Source organism: Anas acuta, chromosome 4 (assembly GCF_963932015.1).
Source record: "Anas acuta chromosome 4, bAnaAcu1.1, whole genome shotgun sequence".
NCBI classification, from domain to species: Eukaryota; Metazoa; Chordata; class Aves; order Anseriformes; family Anatidae; genus Anas; species Anas acuta.
In genome coordinates, this window is record NC_088982.1 from 45,430,704 (window position 1) to 45,450,219 (window position 19,516).

Sequence of the window (19,516 nt, forward strand, 5' to 3'; positions counted from 1 at the left end):
CATAACTATTTAATATCAGGTCTCACATTTAAAAGGATACCAAATATATTCTGCATAGTCTGAATATTGGAAAAGATGCCTCCACCACTGTAAAGTAGTTTGTCTGGGACATATGCAGGCAGATTTGCTGCAGCATAAAGCAAGCTGGATGAACAGTTCAGATCCTTAAAGAAAGGACTCAAATAGAAAAGATTTTTGCTGGGGCTCTAGACGGATGCCTCTGTTCTTATAAAACTTGCCTTTGTATCTCAGGTGTAATTCTACTCCTGCAACACAGAAGCTGGAACAGAAGTTTTTGTCGTACTTATGGTGCAAATGGTTGTTTAAGTGGTTGCTGGCAACTTTATTCTTCCCCTAAAAATCCTTGACTTGATTATCGAGTTGCTTTGGTTGCCAAGTGGGAAATAGCACAGAGATGAGATGATAGACAGTAGACATGACAAAAGCTCAGTGGACAGCTTAATGCCATCTTGAAGACATCAAAGATCACAGAACCATAGAATAGTTTGGGTTGGAAGGGACCTTAAAGACCACCTAATTCCAACCCCCTGCCATGGGCAGGGACACCTCCCACCAGATCAGGTTGCTCAAAGCTCCATCCAACCTGGCCTTGAACACTTCCAGGTGTACTGGGTCTGGCTGGAATGTTAACTTTCCCAGCAGCAGCCCATACAGTGCCGTACTCTGCACTTGTAGCTGGAACAGCAGTGTTATCACACCAGTGTTGTGTCTGCTGCTGAGTAGCACTGGCACAGCATCGGGCCTCTCTCTAACCCTCCTAGGGGGTGGGCAAAAAGTGAGGAGAGAAACATCACCAGGGCAGCTGACCTAAACCAACCAAAGGAATATTCCATACCATGTGATGTCACACTCAGCAATAAAAGGTGGAAACAGGAAGAAGAGGGGAGGGGTGGGCTCTCGTTTTGAAAAAGTTGGTCCTCCTCCTGAACACCGGCTACGTGCGTTGAGGCCCTGCTTCAAGGATGTGGTCAATCATCGCTCATTTGTGGGAAGTAGAGAGTGATTTATTTCCTCTGCACTTCCACATAGCCTTTTTTTTTATTATTTGTTTGTTTTCCTCCCTTCTTTTTATTTTCCCTTTCCCCCTCCCTTTTCCCCTTTCCCTTTTTATTTCCCTTTAGTTAAATTGTTTAGTTCATAATAATCTTTATTTAATTATTATTATTATTTCCCTTTAATTAAATTATCCTTATCTCAACCTGTGAGTTGTTCTTTGCTTTACTTCTCCCCCTCCTCATCTAAAAAGAGGGGGAGTGAGAGAGCAGTTGTGGGGTTTAGCTGCCCAGCACGGTAAAACCACCACACCAGGGATGGGGCATCCACAGCTTCTCTGGGCAACCTGATCCTCACCACCCTCATAATAAATAATTTCTTCCAAATATGTAAGGTAAATTTACCTTCTTTTTGTTCAAAGTCATTGCCCCCTTGTCCTATTACTACACTGTCAGATAAAGAGTCCCTCTCCAGCTTTCTTGCAGGCCTCCTTTAGGTACTGGAGGTACTGTAAGATAATATGAGGGTCCACATCTATTCTCAGTAACAGATTTGTTCTGGGTTCATGTTTTACCCATTTTTTGCTGTTACAAACTTCTTCAGAGTTGTCATGATGTTATAAGCACTTATCAAATTCACAAACGTATTGCTAAATTGATAAAAAGAATCCTGTGTGGCAAGGGTGCCACAAAGCAATTTAAAGGATAAACATTTTAATTTTGTGGACAATGTATGTGAATGTGTGACTCATTGCTGCATTTTATCTTCAGTCTAAGCTGAAGCAATAGAATTGGACAGGAAAGCTCTACTTAGTTTTGCTATTGGGAATACAGTGATTTCAAGATCAAATATGTTAGCAGGTTGCTCACATTTTCATGCACATTTGAAAGAGCCTATGGTTTCTGAAGGGTTGGCACTATTCTGTAGGCTGTCAGTGGTATTACACAGTGAGTTCATTTCTTCAACTTCTTTAATTTGTCAAAAGAAAAAAAGGACAATTTATCAACAGCATATCTAACCTTATTTTTATATTATAATACTCCCAGATGTACACAAACATCTCATGTAATGGGTATCACAGTCTCTCCTCTGTGGATTTTCACAGCATATTGCATTGGAAAGAGAGATCTCCCTAATAGTGACTACAAAATTTGTGACTATCGGTATTTTTCAAAGAAAGTCCACCCCTTATGTTTTGCACATAGTCCTCATCTGTAAACACATATCTGTATTGCAACATCATGCAACGTTTTATGATTAAAAAAAAAAAAAGACTAAAATGGATGTGTATTAGCCAACTGTTAATCATTTAAATGCATGTCAAGGCAGGCTATGCGTGGGTCTACAGAGATGCTCAGTGAGCCCAAGAAGGTGAGCAGAACAAGGAGGAAAAGATCCTCACTTCTCCCTTTCCACTCCTGCATAGACCTAGCCGCAGACTCACAAATAGCGGAAAATGCCCATAGAGAGGCAAAAAACAAACAAACAAACAAACAAAAACCAGAATGTATTTAGATAGGCATGGCATAATTATCCAAAATAAACTGTAGCCAAGAAACTGGGCTGTAAGAAGGCCTTACTGCAAGGAAATCTCAGAACACCAATAAATAAGAAATAAGACTTGAGACTCTCCTTAAATATTAATTTCTGAAGTTCAGTGCATTGGGCTATGAAATGCCTCATTAAGGCTTTCTCTTGTTGTTATCAATACTATGTTTTAAAATATGTTGGAGCTTTGTTGATCTCCTTTAACTTGGTAATAAATTGGTATCACTGTATTTTGCCTTCTATTTCAAGTAAATATGACTCTCATTATAGTTATAGTGGTATGTATTTCTACTGCCAGTATATTCCCCACACATCTAGATATCTAACCAGGACACTCTATCCTGCCTCATTTTGCTGCTTAATTATATTTAAGTAACGTTTCCCTTTCCTGACTTTCCCTCACTCCTAATTTGCCTGCTTCCAAGTCAGAGGTATATTTAATTTAACAGCTTGCTTTCTCTGAATTTCCCTAGTTGTTGCCCCATACAATAAAGCTGTATTGTTATTTTATTTCTCTAAATCATATATTAGGTTTAGTGCTTTAGGATTAACAAAGCATGACAGAGAAAAGGGAAAAACTGGGGGCAAGGGCAGCTTTCAGTGATACTCTGTTCAAGCAATTCAAACTTTTCAAGGCAGGTATAATAAAGAGCAATTCACTGGAGGTTATCTGCAAACACTGCCTGAGCTCTAACCTTAAGAGAAAATCAATACAAATTTATACAACAGGCTGATCTGGGGGGCTCTTCAGCATAGTCCTGAAACCCATAGTTCGAAGACCTAGAAGATAGCAGAAGTGTGGTGGAAATGGGGTGCTGCAGAGAGACATCTTCATGGCAGCAGATCACCTTCCTGTCAAATGTACTTCACATTTGGCAAGCCTGATGTTTCTAGCACAGAAGGGCAAATGACGCCTGCTTTGAGCTGGGGCTGTGCTCTAAGGAGAAAAGATTTTCAAAATGTCAGCCAGCATTTTGGAACCTGGAATTTCCTTCTGAAAGACAACAGAGCACTACAGAGTAGCTCTTTTTCTTTTTTTTTTTTCTTTCTTTCTTTTTTTTTTTTTCATAGTATGCACAGACACCTGCTATTAGATGATATCTTATGGGTGGCTTCATAGGAAGCTGGGCAGGCCAGCTCGGTGCAGCACAGCCTGCTGCATGCTGGGGCATTGCTGGTGCTGCCAATGGGTCTTGACTCTGTCTGGGAATTAATCCTCTGGGCTCTCTCATGAAATATGCCCAGAATCAAAATCAGTGGTGGATAAGCTATCCAAGGTGGCGGTGAGAGCCCAAATGTCTACAGTTAGTGCAAAAATTTTACTCACCATTCATATCAAGCCTTCAGAGCCGTAACCTTTCTTGAAGAGGTGCTGGCAGGGAAAAGCCAGAGTGTCATAGAGCACATCACGCTGAAGGCAGCTGCAGAGTATGAAAGAAGCCCTGCAGTCTAGGAGCTTGCTTTTAGAAGAAAGAAGTTTGGACAAGGAGATTTTGACAAGCCTGGCAAAATTGTGTTGACTCTGTCCCTGATCTTTTATTCTTCTCACTGCTTTATGCAGATGTAAGTATTAGAAACATGAATGCAACAGCTAATCAAGGCTCCCAAGACTATTCTTCTAAAATCAGAGTTTGTTTTTCATTACTTACATTTAGATGATGTTGCTAGAGTACAATGGTGAAGAGAGAGATTGTTAAAGCTTATTTGGTCTAAGAATTCTGATGGAATTAATGCACAGCAGTCTCTTGCAGGAGATTGAGAGTCAGGTCAGGTATCTCCAAATGTAAACGCCTACAATTTTCCACAGCTAAAGTGAAGTGCATTCAGAGCAGCAGACACAGCACTGTGGAGTTGTCACTCATGACAAGAGTTGATTTAAATGCAACACTATCAGAGTAAGCACAGTTCTGGCCTCACACTTTCTGGAGAAGCTAGTAATAAGTGAAGGATTAAAAAAATATTTCTCCCTTCTTCCTGCGTTGTTACTTTTCTTGAGGAAGAATCTCTATTTAACAGTAAATATTAATTATACATCAGTAGTTATAATATATGAAGCATGGGAACACATTTGTATTGAAAGTGTTCTTTGCTGAAGTGCAGGACACAGGACTGGGGTTATTCTTGCCCTGAGGTTCCTGATCACTTTTCTAAGGGACGAGCTGCAGAAGCAGGAACCTCACTTCCACCAAGGTCAAAGGGATAGTACTGTACCAATATTTTCTCTAGCTTTCTTCCACAATGTAATGCTGATTTATCAAAGTAAATAAACAGACTGATTCAGTTCTTGACAGCATGATGATTACTTTGGAGAATGACTAACTGAAATGATTTGTTGGAGTATCTCACTCTGCAGCAGCAGTTCAGGAGCATCAAGGAGATGGGGCTATGACTGATAAGAGACAGAACATAATTTCAGGTGGGGTCACAGAGAAGAGATATTCTTCTGGTTCTTGCATGCTTCTTTTGCCTCTATATGTCAGATGACAAAAATTAATTTGCTGTCATCAGCTAACACCTATCCAGTTATGTTGATCTGGTCTAAAGACATCAACATTAGGAAGCAGTGGAGGAGAAAAATGATTTTATAGTCTAGAGTGACACTAATTCACACAAGAACAAAATTTTTAAATTAAAGTATGTGTTATTCATAAATGTGTAGAACATTTGCAACTTTTCTGGGCTCAAAATATGAACTCAAAACATGTATTCCATAAATATTAAAAAGCCAAAAAAATCAAGCCCCAAAACCCCTCCCCGACTGGGGACTTAGTCAGAGTTTTACTGTAACTTTTTAGAAGTAGAAACCTGGATGTGTCTGTACACTTTGGAGACAGTTCCTGACCTGCTTTACCTTGCTGCATGCTGAAATACTTGGATCTGTTCTACAGCACAAGATATGATCCTCCAATTGCCACAGTAGCAGGAGATATCCTGTGAAAAAGCTAATTCTGTCTACAGTTTAATGCTTTGCAATTTTATATCCTATCTTGTATGATAAGTCATAAATGATGGATCTTGGAAGGAACAAGAAAGGAAAGCAATGAGAAGATTTTGCCTGCAATGTTATTGGTAAGCAAGGGTTTAAATTCTGTCACAAACCCACAGCCCTGACTTTTCTTCTCCACGTCCCTTCCCCCTGCAATACTGGAAAGTGTTTACAGACAACTTAATTTTACCATCTGGAGATGGAGTGTGTTATGCAACAACCAGATTTCACAATTTTTTTTTTTTTAAATTATTATTATGTCTCTGCAGAATTGTCATTATGACTTTGCAATGGTAAATAAAAGACCTAGTCCTATCAGGGTAGGTGGGAATTTTATTTAATTTGTAGAAATGGAACTAAAACATATTAGGGCCACAGATGGGTGAAGTGATGTGCACAGCATCTAAAGAGCCCTGTCAAATACCTCCTTCAATAACTGTCAGATAGAAACAGTACTAGAGAGACAGAAAATCAAGTTACTTTGGTCGAATGTGTTATTTCATGAAGGTATCATTCTGCAGTTCTCCATTAAGTAGACAGGACAAGCTCTTGAAAAATGATAAATACTTAAGAAGCATTTCAGTGTAAAAAATTGCAAATAAACAATTTTTCAGACACATATCATTCACCACTCCAGACTGCATAAGACTTACCCTGTTATATCCTCAAGTTTTCTGCTGGGTAAATCCTTCAAACTGAGAACTGCAACTAACCATGAAGTGATAAGCAATAAATTACATCAGGTATATACTAAAATTATCTTTTAATATACACATAAGTTATAATAAGTATAAAGGTATTTTAATACATATGCAAGTATCATTATAGTCTTGTTTTTTCTTAGAACACTGGGGCTGCAGGTAAGTCATGCTATGAAGTAGTGAGCTGCTTTCAGGACAAGTTGTGATGGGCTGGGTGTTGCTTTTTAAGAAAATGCTTAACTGATGTGTCAGAGAGCCTGAAAGGACAAATGTGCCCGAAATAAAGCTGTAGATCCCAAACTTCTAAAATTGGGAGAAGTCTGAATTGGGATTTGGATCCCAGTTTTGCAGTTGGTACTTATTTAAATGCAGAGGAAAAAAAAACATACAAAACCAACACTTTCCCTACATGCAGAAAAAACAGGGGGAACAGGATTAGAGGCCATTGGTTACTTAAAGCTAAGAATCTTTCAGATCCAAGGTACATATCCAGCAGATCAGTGTAAATAATATCAGTCCCAAGTTTTGCAAAATCTGTCAGGTTTTGGTTTTCATTTCAGACTTGACACACTGTTCATAACTGAAAAAATTCTCAAATCTTGGCCAATTTTGCTGTAGTAACTGATCAGCAGAAAGACTGCTTTGTGATTGTTCTTTGAAATTGCCATAGCTTTACATTTTACATTTTTCGTTTTGACATGGAAGCAGGTGAAGCCTAGTGTTTCTACCTGAATATTATTCATAGGGTCTGTGGGTTTTGATCCTGAAGAAAATGCATAAGGTTATGCGAGAACAAACATGATTTTTATACCATTGGAAATAAGATTTTACCTTGCTTCAGCAGAAATCAGGGATCTAACCTTTTTCTCCTGGAAAGGACAAAAGAACACTACTTAATGGCATTAAAAATACAATGTACTACTGACAGAAATATGTCCAAACAATTCTGCCTGCAGGATGTAAACAAGCCCCGTTCGAGAGTAAAATCTTTCCCTGTCTACCTCCCCATAAGTTTTTGGTGTCCAATTCTCTATCAGTTTTCTTAGAAGACAAAGAAAGTCATAAGATGAAAGGAGTGTGTTGACAATAAAAGCAAAGCTAAAGAACTTCAAACCAAAACACTTGAAAAGAATACAAAAATGAGAGGATTGTAAATACATCTCTAATACAGCAAAGAATTCCACCTAAAGCCTGAAATAAAGCACACCAGAGCAACTGGAAATATCCTGAGAAATGCACAAGGGATTTTTGACTGGGTTTATGATGTCTAAAGCACTTGATGTGAACTTCTACCTTGTGCTTTTGATACGGACAACCCAGAGGACTTTGATAACTGCCTGGAAAAAAGCCACAGTATGAATCTGGAAAGATGTCTATTTTAATTCTTTCCATTCTGCTCCCTTAGGCAACAGCACTGCTCAGTATCTCTGAAAATAATGCCCTGCAGCTGCATGTTGAGGTCTACCTTCCTCCCAGCTCTGCAGGCCTGAAGGACATGGTAGGAACACTGCCACAAATCCAGCCAGGTTCCTCACTGCCATAAGCACTTTCATTGAGGACTGGGGCAAGGTGAGCATAAAAATTTTGTGTGTGGCAGCGCTGTCCTCTGGGGCTGGTGCCATTTCCTCTAATTTCTGTATTTTTTTCATTCACTTCTGCTCAGTCCTGGTGCAGAACAAGGCAAGCCCAAGAGATCATCTAGTCCAACTGCTTGGCCACTTCAGGGCTAGCCACAAGTTAAAACATACCATTAACAGGATTATCCAAATGCCTTTCAAACATTGAATGAAAACTTCAGCCTGGAGCAGGCTGTAGCATTGGAGGAAGTGCAAGAAGGCAGGGGGGCAGAAGGTGAAACAAAAGCCACACAACTATGAGTGCTCCTGGGCCCTGAGTTTTGTCACTGACCAGACTCAGAAAGTCAGTGAGCTGGAGGGAAGATTTTTGTTTCCTTCCTCTGGTTACTAACTGTCTACATAGCGTGGTGTCTCTGAGACAGGCTCCTGATGTAGATATTCACGTGGCACTGCCCAGCACAAAGGGATTGTAATTCCCTTGGCTTTCTGTTTACTAGCAGATAATAGTAAAATAAGATAAAGTGAAACACTGATATATTGTGTGGGCAAACCTTTTGTACAGACTATATACCCAATGTTATTTATCCCTCTTTTCCGAAAGACTTTCTGGGTAAATTAAAATTTAAATTTGTAATCCTCAGATTTTCCTCATGTTCCTAAAATGACTTAAGCAAATAGTTTCATAACTGTAATATATGAAGCTTAGTTTTTTCTTGTTTATTCATTAATTTTCAACTTAGTTGCTTGTGTTGAGTCACATTCAATAATTAGCATGAGTAAATTAGCTTTTACTCTGTGACAGTTCTGAGAAGTAAGTTGAATTAGTACTCATGTTTACTGCAAAGATTTTCTTTGATGCAATGTACTCAACGTTCTCATGCTATTAAAGTGACATTAGTAATGCAGACTGTCCCAGCAGAAATCAACCTGTGAAAAGTAGCATAATGCAACAACAAACAACTAAGTAATCTTTCTTGATTCCAGCTGAAATCAATGATTTCTCAATGTGGCTAGCATCAGCAAATGACCCTCCTTCACTGATGTTAATTTCTTTTCAATGTTACATTGCTTGCTTGATTAGCTTTTAAATAGTAGTACCAGAAGCCATGCTCACTGTTTTGTTGTTGTTGCTACATTTAGATTAGACACTGCTGATTTATATTTTATAAATATTTTTCTTGCATTCACATCTGTTGCTGTGCCAGAAACTAGAAAGATCACTACCTGATCAAGAAAAAGGTAGCAGCATGGCTGCTGAAATGTCTTAATGAGTATCTGTGGAACAAACATCACTGCAAGAAAGGCATTGAAGTCACAGTCTCAGAAGAACTTGAATGAGTTGAAAAAGATTTGGTTCATGTATCCTGATCATTCATTTTACTAATGAAAAAAGTAATGTGGTTGATAGTAGACCTGTATGAAAAAGGAACATACTGCTGAGAAGAAAATGTATCTGCCAATATCTGTAAAAATCTGTAAGAAAAAGATATTTTTAAATAGCAGAAAAGAAATAAGAACAAATAAACAGAAAACCAGCTTTCCAGAGAAAAAAAAAAAAAAAAGCTTTTCTATCCCCAGGAGGATTAATAATTGACATATAGCAGCTTCCGTGGTTGAACAGCCACCAAGCAGATGGATGGATATGATTATTCTCTCTCATATATTTACTAATGGAAAGTTCCCAGTACAAACATTAACATAGTATGAATTGCTTTATGCTCTTGAGATTTTTAGTTCCATAAATATTTTTGGCAGCTTAGCTAAGGAGATATAATTCTCTGGACTTTACTTTATTTCATACTTTTAAAGCATACTTTTTACATTTCCCACAGAGCAGCACACTGAAATCACAAAATGCAACTGTTGCCTCTTCTCTGAGAACACTGTTTGTACTACTTTATTCCCTTGCTGAAAAAAATGTGATATTTAAGAATTTCCTGACTTCACTTGCCCATGTAGTATAAGAACAGGATTTCATAAAATTGTCTTGATCTGATATAGGGGCCTAGCACTTGTACTAAAGCTATCTTTTCTACAGTTATTTTTTAATCAGTAGGACAGCACAATTTAAACATGTTGTTTTGGGAACCTTAGATGACATGTGATAGGACTGATCACTAAAGACCTGTTTTGAAACACTGACTATGTTTATTTACTTTGAAAAGAACATAGGATCTGGGATCAGATTTGAGCAAGTTTCACAGCTGCAGCTGAGAACTGTTACCTCTACAACTGTTACCTCTACCTTTAAAGAATAACCAATGACCTAGACATTTCCTATTCCATCTTTTTCATCATGCATGAGCTTTAAAAAAAAAAAGTCTCAGTTTTAACAGACTGTCTTGAAAGACTTACTGCTGCACATACTGTGTGTATTTTTATAACGTTCCTGACAATTTGCATTCTCTTGTACTGTAGATTATCCTGTGTTGGTCTATGCACAGGTAAATATTCTTGTCCAGTCATTTCCTAGCACATATTATTACTTTTCAATCAAAAAATATATTGTGAAATTCCAGAGCAAATTGCTTCCAGCTTTCAGATTGCTTTCATGGAAACCTATACTTCCAGGGGGAACTACAGAGATTTTCCAAAATTCTGAACTCTTTGGCATCGCACTTCCCCACACATATTGTTGACATTAAAAAAAAAAAAAAAGACAAAGATATTCTTCATTTCATTAATTGCAATGAATTTAGAATACTGGTTATGCTACTAAAATCAATACAGATATTATCAAATACGATCATTTGTTTAAAAAAATAAAAAAAATAAAAAAGAAAAGGTTTCAGATGACTAGCTCAAATACCCTGATAGAAAAATGAATTATCTAACCCTCTAGCAATAGAAGCCTTATAAAACTATGGGCAACAGCCTGTACTTTGACTCCAAATCTCAGGTGTATAAACACAAATCACAAGCCTTTGGTCGGTAAGCTTGTTGTTTTAAGCTTGTTGTTTTCCTCTTACTGGCAGCAGTGCTGATAAGAATCCCTTCTCAGTTCTCTCAGCCTTCCCACTATGTCATTCCCTCTTTCAATAGCCAATATATTTGGAAAAAGTTCCTAAGCTGTGGATTGGAAATAAGTTTATAAATATACAAGCACAGTGTGCAAGGGTAAATTCTACTCTATCTTACATAAGAAGACATGAAGCTCTTTTCTTTGGTTGTATCCACCTAGTCAAATTACTTGTATTTGACAGTGGTCAATACTAGATGGATAGGTAGACCAGACACATACAGGTCCCTCTCCTGGGGTACATCCAACTTCTCTAGTGACTCACATTATGATAGCCTCATGTGGTAGAGATGATGGCACCTAGACAATTGCCCATCTTCATTTCTCTTCCTCCAGAGAAGATGCTAGTTCCTTCAATCTGTCTTTGAAGCAAACTTCTTACTCAGTGGATCACCCTTGTCTCCCTCATCTGCCTTATTTCCACTTGGTCCCATAGGAGAAGACACATTAATATGAATTCTGAGCTATAAGGAATTGGCATGCAAATATATATATATATATATATATATATATATATATATATAAAAAATACATTTCACTAAAATCACATGTGCAGATTGTTCTTCTATTAATATAAATGTATTTTCTACTTTTACATAGCTCAGGGTAAAGCCATTACTGGCTTTATAAAGGGTGACTGTCCTGAAGATAAGAATCTTAAGTTTATAGCCTGAACAGGAAAGGCCAAGATTATGCTGTAAATAATTTTTATGTTTACAAATATCAGGATATAGAATAGGGCAAGATTTTTCTTCCCTCCCTCCATCTTGGAAAGTAATTCATTTGGTAAGGAGCTATTAGTCTGGTATTGATTGAACTGTTTTTTCCTTCTTGATTCCCTCTTCAGCCCAGTGTTCTGTTCCCAAAACATACACTAGTGGGGAAAGTTCATACCCTAGAAGGTCAGTGTTTCATGTTTGGCCAAAGCAAAATCGGGCTATTAAAATAAAATGTCAAGATCATTTTCTTTTTAATGATCTATCACAACTGGGCACGGGACTTCAGACAGGAACCGACTTCAAAGCTGGTAAGAAATGTAATCTCAACACAAAGATACTGCTGTCATATTATTACTTTCAGATATTTTTCATGAATGTAATAAGCATGATATGAAAATACATGGGGAATTGTTATAATTATTGATTTAAGAACTAAGGAAATAGTGAATCTATGATCACATGAAAGTCAGTTTGACCCTCAATAATTGGAAACTATATTGCAAAAGCAGGAAAATATGAGAAAAAAACACCACTCAGTTTCAAATTTCTGCATTTCCCTACTTTTAATTTTTGTTGCTGTACTGCAGTAAACTAGTGCTTTATCTGCATTGTGCCTTGATATTGCTGAGGTTAATGAGTACCTGACAGAGACTTTTTGTTGTTGTCAGTCAAGTAATCCATCTTAATAGATTCAGTTTTAATTATTTTTTCTTACAAATTTTAGTCAGGCCTTTAACTCATAGCAAATTTAAATACCTTTTCTTTTTCCAGTTCTGGGTTAGATTGGGTTTGGTTTTGCATTTTTCTTTCTTTTGACTGAAGAAGGAAAAAGGACAGTATGACAAAAATAAGACAACTGCAAACCAAGGCATTTTCAATTTTCACCTTGCCTCTGTGTTTTTTGTTCTGTAATAATCTGTGTTCTGGTTTTAAATAACTATATATCAATCTGTGACTGCAATGACTAGTGGCTGGATGGGAAATCTGTCAACCCTATTCTTTGCTAATTCTTTAGAAATGAAATGTTAAAGGTACTAGTATAATTTAAGCAAATGGTTTTTTTTTTTTTTTTTTTTTTTTTTTTTTTGTTTTTTCTGCTGTAGATAGAAAATTGGGAAGAAAACTTTGCTTCTCTAATTTTCCTCTCACATATCACATATGCAATTGTTTCTGAGCTAGTAGCAGATCTAACCACTGTGTTACCTTTCCCACATTTAAAAATCTTGCAGATTTATAATCCCTTTCATTTCCTGCCTCTTAATGAATGGATTTTGTATAACTGTTCATTAGTGTAATTGTTGTTGATTTTTATTTTTTACTTCATTATTTCTCCAACAAAACTTATGCCACTCTTACCCTGTGAGCAAAACAGAACAAATTAATTTCAGCACCTGAGAAAACTGTGTCTGTAGGTGAGCATAAATAACAAGTAAGAATTTCCTTGCTTTAGAGTTTTTGCTAATGTTCACCTACAAACAGATCTTACAATGCCCAAAGATACCTTTTGGAGCTATTTAACTGGCATCTAGAAACATCAAGGTCTTGAATCTTCATAAGAGGTCTCTTTGACGAGACAGTTCACGCTAGCAGTGTTCTCTCAGCCCTAATTTGCTAGAAATGGACTGAGAACAGCAGAGAGCTTTGTTGCGCTGCTAACAGGTTTCAGGAACTACCTGCCTAAATGAGAGCTGAAATAACAGTCCTGAACTGAATGGCTCTAATGTTAATAACCTCACTTACTCATCCCTGTCTAATTGATAGCTTAGAAATAGCTACTCTAAGAGGAGCTAGAGCATCAAGCAAGTGCCATAAAGAGCCCCTCCATTTCCCTAAAGGCTTGTTATATTTTTCCCACTTGTTTTTGATTTACATATCAGTCACAAAGACACTGGTGCTGATTTCCTGAACAACTTCTGTGCAACTTAAGAAGAGCAGAAAGGATGGTAGAGCTGGAATAAATGCAGACATTTCAAAGCTTGAATATGAATAGCTGGGAGAGCAATAAGACTAGGATATATAATAATCACTTTATGTTAAGAGATTCTTAAGCTCCTGTGACATATTTCCTGTGCAGTCTGAAGTTCTAGCATTAGCCTCTAGTGGAAATGTTATATCAGTAGCTGAAGCTCTATTAAGAGCCATGGGTGTTTACTCTTTGTCAATAAAGACCAGTCACAAATACCATGAATTTTACATCGTTACTATTTTTCATCTGGAGCAGGGGATTTAAAGTTTATGAATTGGATCAGTTTATGCATTTCTAGCAAGGCCATTACAATAGTAAGCAGTAACAAAGTTCTATATTCTGCTCTTTACTTTATGTCTATATTTTCTCTATTTCTTTTCTCTCTTTTAATTCCATTTTCAGTAACTTGTTCTCTTGTTATTTATTCTGTCTCATTTACATGCATTGTGCTCTGTGTAGTTATCTTTACTTTGGTATCACAGTCTCAGATCCCATACCAAACTTTCTTTCTAGCCAGCAACTTATTCCATTGCCTCAAAATGATCAGACTTAGGTGAGGAGGAACTGAAGAATGGAAAGAAAGAATCAGCTATCATCTGTTCCATGCAGCTAAAATTGTTTGAAGCTTAGTTAACATTGATATGTATTAAAATATAAGATATGTATTAAAAATCAAATGTATCCCTACCTAAAATATACATGTATATGGGTCGTTTGTTAATCAGGGATTAAAAATTCAACAACATTCATCAAAACAACAACATTCATCAAAAGTGAATAGCTTATTTCAAAAAACTATCACATATTACAAGGATATTGTCAACCCCATGGTCACTGATCATTGAATATAACATTACTTTTCAACTTTGAAGCCTGGTATCAGATAGAAGATAGTATTGGAAAACCAAGATACAGAAGAAACACTGTCTCATGTAAACTTTACAGTATGTCTTCATTATGGGATTCCTCACTATAGGAGAACAGGGACAGAGAGTGGTAGTGGTGAAAAAGACTGAAAGACTGGAATAATTATCTTCACCAGTTATGCAGAGCACCTAGATGCAGACCCATAAATGTGTATTGACTGGGCGCTGGGAGAAGTGTGGCGGATGACAGTGCCAGAGCAGAATACTTTGGATTTGATTATGCACTCCTTCATCTCAGCGGTGAGCACTTCCACACAAAAACAGCCCTGCTGACTTCAAAGGGCTGTGCTGGGTGAGAAAAGACTCCCCACCAGGAGCAAGGTTAGTGCAGCCAGTCAAGCTCACGTGGGGGTTCCTGGCAATGTAATTAAGAGTGACTAGCCCAGGCTCCTGGGGTAGGAAAGGCCACTGGGTGGTGAGCAAAGGCCATCCGGGTGCTACATGAGGACTGAAGGGCTTTGGAGAAGACTGAGCAGAGGGGCTAGGATGGAGATCACTAATGGCCTCACAGGTATGTGGGTGGGATTGGAAGAGGTCAGGGGAAACTTCATCCTCCTGGAGGAACTGGGGGTCAGTGAAGTCTGAAGGGCTCTGAGCAGGATGAATGAAAGGTTTAAGGGAGCTGTGGAAGTCTGGCAGGGCAAGCAGGTCTTATTCACTTTTTTTTTTTTTTCCTCTCTCCACCCTTCTCCCATGTTTCACCATGCCTCTTTTCCTAGGATCATTGCCTGCTTAATTTCCACCCTAGAACTGGAAGCTGCACACCTGTCACCCTTTCCCAGCACCCAGTCCCACTCAGCCTCACACCTCCACCCTCCACTCCTACGAGACTCAAGGATCCCATTGCTTCATTGCAGCCAGGACCTCCTCCGTCTGCTGCACCTTCTGGGATAGAGGAAGGGAAAGTAGCTGGGCTGGGCTGCCAGGTGATGAAGTCTGACCCTGGAAAACAAAACTTTCCATCACCATGATCCCTGAAGATAAAGCCATGGCAGTGATGTTCACTTATGCTAGGAAGGTCTGGTTCTACTGCAGTTGCTGCTGCCCCACTCTTTGGCCACTGCTTTAGCAGCAACCTCCAGAGAAGAGAGCTTAGTGAGCAGGGGGTGGGGATGGGTGTAGGCAAGAGCAGACTGCCAGCCGCTGTTAATGGGTCATTAATGTCAACAGAAATCAATGGGAGTTGCTCTAAACATGGGGTAAGCCTAAGGGTAGCAATATGAAAACCTGTCAATCCTAAATGATTTTGCTCTGTATGATGCTTGTGCTTAATGGGTTGAATATAATTAACAATGCCTGGGTGTCTTCAATATATATATTTTTTTTCTATGCAGGAATGCCCAGATTAGAGGGTCTTTCTGGTGTTACTAAACACCGTGCAAATTTTATTTTGCTCTGTGCTGAAACATCTCTGCTCAAGCAAGGTCACTTCTGTCTGTGGAAAAGCCTCACACTCCAGTGTGCTTCACAGAATTCCTCATGACCCAGACACTGAAAGGTATTTAGATTCTTTTACAAGGAAATGAGCACAGAAGACATCAAAGCCCCGAACTCCTACTGATTCACAGATACATTTTGAAATATCTTCAGATCAAAAAGGCCAAATCCACCAAGGAACCTAAAGCCTACTTGTGAATCAAGTATGTCTGCTTGCAGAATTAAATTACTATTAGAAATTTCAGACATTCTGACTAACTGCTTCCTCATCCCCGAGGTGCTTAAATTCTGCTGATTTGCATCCCTAAATGGTCCCTAAGTGCCTCTTGCTGTTTGGCATTCACAGAACCCTGGCTATGCCAAGCAGCTTCAGATGTATTCACACACTAGATCCCCCCAAAGTCTGTTAGATTAGTCATTCTCAGACTGCACGTTATTCAGACAAAAGAGAAGTGATGTGGAATTTCCACAATAGCACTTTGCTGAGGTAAACTAGTCCCTTTAGGAGGCAACTGTTCAGTCCCTTCCCCTGTAGGACTAGAACAGGTGTTGGAGCTGCATTTCTCATTACTCAAGTGAATACTTGAACAACATGTGCCAGACTGAGATGCTCTCAGGCTCCACGGCAAGTCTGGGAAAACAGCTGCCTTGGGAGGGATACCATTTAGGACTTGCCCATCACCTCACTTTCTGATACTTGGTTGACTTGATGCCTCCTGGGATTTCCTTCTAGGTGCCCAGTGGGGTTGCTATTCAAGTACTGTTTAAAAGATTGGCTTCACAGAGCTTATTATTAAGTTTTCCAAGTCCTTCTCCAGGCTTTTTCTCCAATGGCTACTTCTAGCACTTTGGCTGCCTGAACTCCTAACTGCAAAGTTTCTCGGGCTTACTTCTCCTGGGCCAACTAGACCTGGATGTGCCTAGCCCTCTCCTGATCCCCAGGGTTATCTGATGCAGCTACACTAGAAGCCAGCACTTCTTCCTCCTGCCCCCTTACAAACCGTGTGACATGCAATGTGGGAAATGGTGCTTTGTAGCAATGCTCAGCACCCTGCATGGTGGGCATTTAGGGCTTTGCCCTCAATACCTGTGGGATTTGGCTATCACCTGTAGAAGCTGATTAGTACTTTACTGCTGCCAGTAGGGATGATGAATTAAAGCTTACTGCCACCTACACTCATAGCCCAGCCCACTGATTATGTAAGCTGAAATCAATGTGCCAGGCGATGAGCAGTGCACATAATGTGCCAGCCTTTCAATTTTCTCTGCTGTAGAGGCAATAACCTCTGGCAGAGAGAAAAGACAGGCAGCTGCGGATGATAACCTCTCAAATTACTCTAACATGCATTTGGAAGAACTATACATCTGAATCCCTAAATACAGATTCTTTGCCATGAAGAATAACTGCAAGCATATAACAGAGTTTTTCCTGTATTGCAGACTGCTAAAGGCAGATGGATCATTCACTCTTCACAGAGGGACAATCAAACCTTTAGATTTGTGGCTCAATGCAGTATGCCTAAAATGAAAATGATAGTGGTCACCATTAGGATTACTAAATGGGATGACAATTTAAAGATCATAATCCTCTCCAGAGGCAGCTCTTCAATGTCACATACCATAGGCTGGGCACATGTTTCTTGCAAGTCAACCAGCCTATAGCCCTTCCTTTTCTCATCTTCACTCTTTTGGGTTGGAACAATTGACCACCCCCTGCTCAGCAGTCCAGGGAATGGCTTTTTGTTCTTCTGGCCAAGGCAAGGGCTGATTTCTTTCTGGATGCAGGATTTTGCTTTGGAACCATTTCCAGAACAACATGTGTTTGCTGAGGGGTAGAGTTATCTAACAGCATTTTGACCTCACAAAATTTGAGTTTTCCTGTAAAAGAGAAATATTTTGTTCTCTGTATGAAGTGCATATATAAGCGTACCTATGTTTATAAAAATGCATTGTGAGGCCCTGAAATGATGCTCCTTACAGTAGCTTAACATCTCTTATCTGGTTCTCTGAAAACAGTGTTCAGGGACTCTTTAATTTGTTGTCCCTACTGTCACAGACCTGCAATAACAAGGTGAACATAAGTAATCAATTACTAGTAATTAGTATAGCTCAAGAGAAAACATAACCCTATATAGGTGAGGTACTAAATTACACTAAGTAAGCAGTAATACTTCTGCAGGATTATTTCTATTATTTCCTCAATATCAATGTTGTTAATATTTTGATGTATTCCCCCTTTAAATCAATGGAAGATCTCCTAGAACTTCAATTTCCTTGGGGATATAGCCTTAGGAGGCTCTTCATGTGTTCCAAAATTTACTACAATATCAGAGGTGCTACTTTAGGACCAGCCCAAGAAATAAGCAACATCAGTGTTTCAAAGATTGTTTCATAGCTCTTAAGTGTTAGAAAAGTGTTGACTTAAATGGTGACTTGAAAAAAACTACCTATTCAAAAAAGGAATAATAAAATAAAAGGTATTACTATTCAAGCAGCTACTCTATTAATTTCCAGCTACAGTATACTTTTCATACTTTTTGATCCAAGTACACAGAATACAGTATATTTATGCATTTAATGAATTTTCTGAGCTCTATGCTCAGGAAGTCTGGATTAATTTATGTTGTTTGCATTCCATTTTACTTATAATTCATTATAGTGTCAGGCAAATACCATTCTTGATTTTGCTTGAAATTACTCATTTCTTTTAGGGTTTCAACATGTTTTTGTACAATCTTTTTAAAAGGCCACCACTATCTCTTGACTTGTCTTTCCTGGTATCTAAAGCATTTCTGTGATGATGGACCCGTTAAATAAATTGCGTGACAAATGAAGCTAAGACAGTGGGAGTTCAGCCTGAATATAGGCTACTAGACAGGCAATTACAGTGTTATGCTTAACACTTATCATTTACTTGTTTTTATTTTTCCTGTGTAAAGATGAAGCAAGCTATTTTCATTCTTCTGAGAGTCATTTTGATTATGATTTGAAGCATTCTTCTCAGACACAATAAAGTGCAAAAAGCGGTTCTGATATGTTGCCCAGTCTGGAGGAATTGGTTTTGTCTCCTTTTTTATAGATTTTGATCACCTCCATATGACAAAGAGATAAAAAGTACTGCCAAATATCCCTGATTCTGAAAAGGATAAAAAATGCCCTTGCTGAGTCCAGAAGGGCAAGCCCATCCTCCAACAAATATAGTATATCCCAAAGGCTGGAAGGACAAGCACAAATATAAAATAAATAAATGTATCTCACCTCTCTCACTGCTTGTAGCTGTAAATGTCAGTCTGAGCCCATTCCAAAGGCACACATTCATAAAAATTTCTTGGGAGGGGATTAGGTGCAAGTCTGGGATAGATCTGTGTAAATCCAGAGAACCTCTGCTATCGGCATTTATCTCACTGTATGTCTCCTTTAGTTTCCATTATCATTGCTGAAACAAATGACAAATACTACTGTCTACAAAGGGAAACTGCAACCAGGAGGATGAGCTGTGTAAGGGAAGAGTAATTGATAAGGGGATAAGGTGTTATCCCTAAAGCTTGGCTTATCAGTTCTCAGAGCCCACACATAAAATAGACTTCATCTCCACTGGGAGCTTGAGGACCTGCTATGAGTCC

The 19,516-nt window shown here is 38.6% G+C and overlaps 2 long non-coding RNA genes across 2 annotated transcripts in view; both read right to left on the reverse strand.

Annotated features, from left to right (window-relative positions):
- Positions 1 to 19,516, reverse strand: part of LOC137856092 (uncharacterized) — a 49,405-nt gene that overhangs the window by 20,169 nt on the left and 9,720 nt on the right. Inside the window, exons 2-3 of the long non-coding RNA XR_011096191.1 lie at positions 7,081 to 7,118; positions 6,202 to 6,256 (exon numbers count right to left, since the gene is read on the reverse strand). This is a non-coding gene — a long non-coding RNA (uncharacterized lncRNA). The remainder of the gene's footprint in view (positions 1 to 6,201; positions 6,257 to 7,080; positions 7,119 to 19,516) is intronic.
- LOC137856093 (uncharacterized) lies at positions 15,347 to 18,135 on the reverse strand. The gene is made up of 2 exons (XR_011096193.1): positions 17,824 to 18,135; positions 15,347 to 15,398 (listed from the first exon to the last, which is right to left on the reverse strand). It is a non-coding gene; the product is annotated as an uncharacterized lncRNA (long non-coding RNA).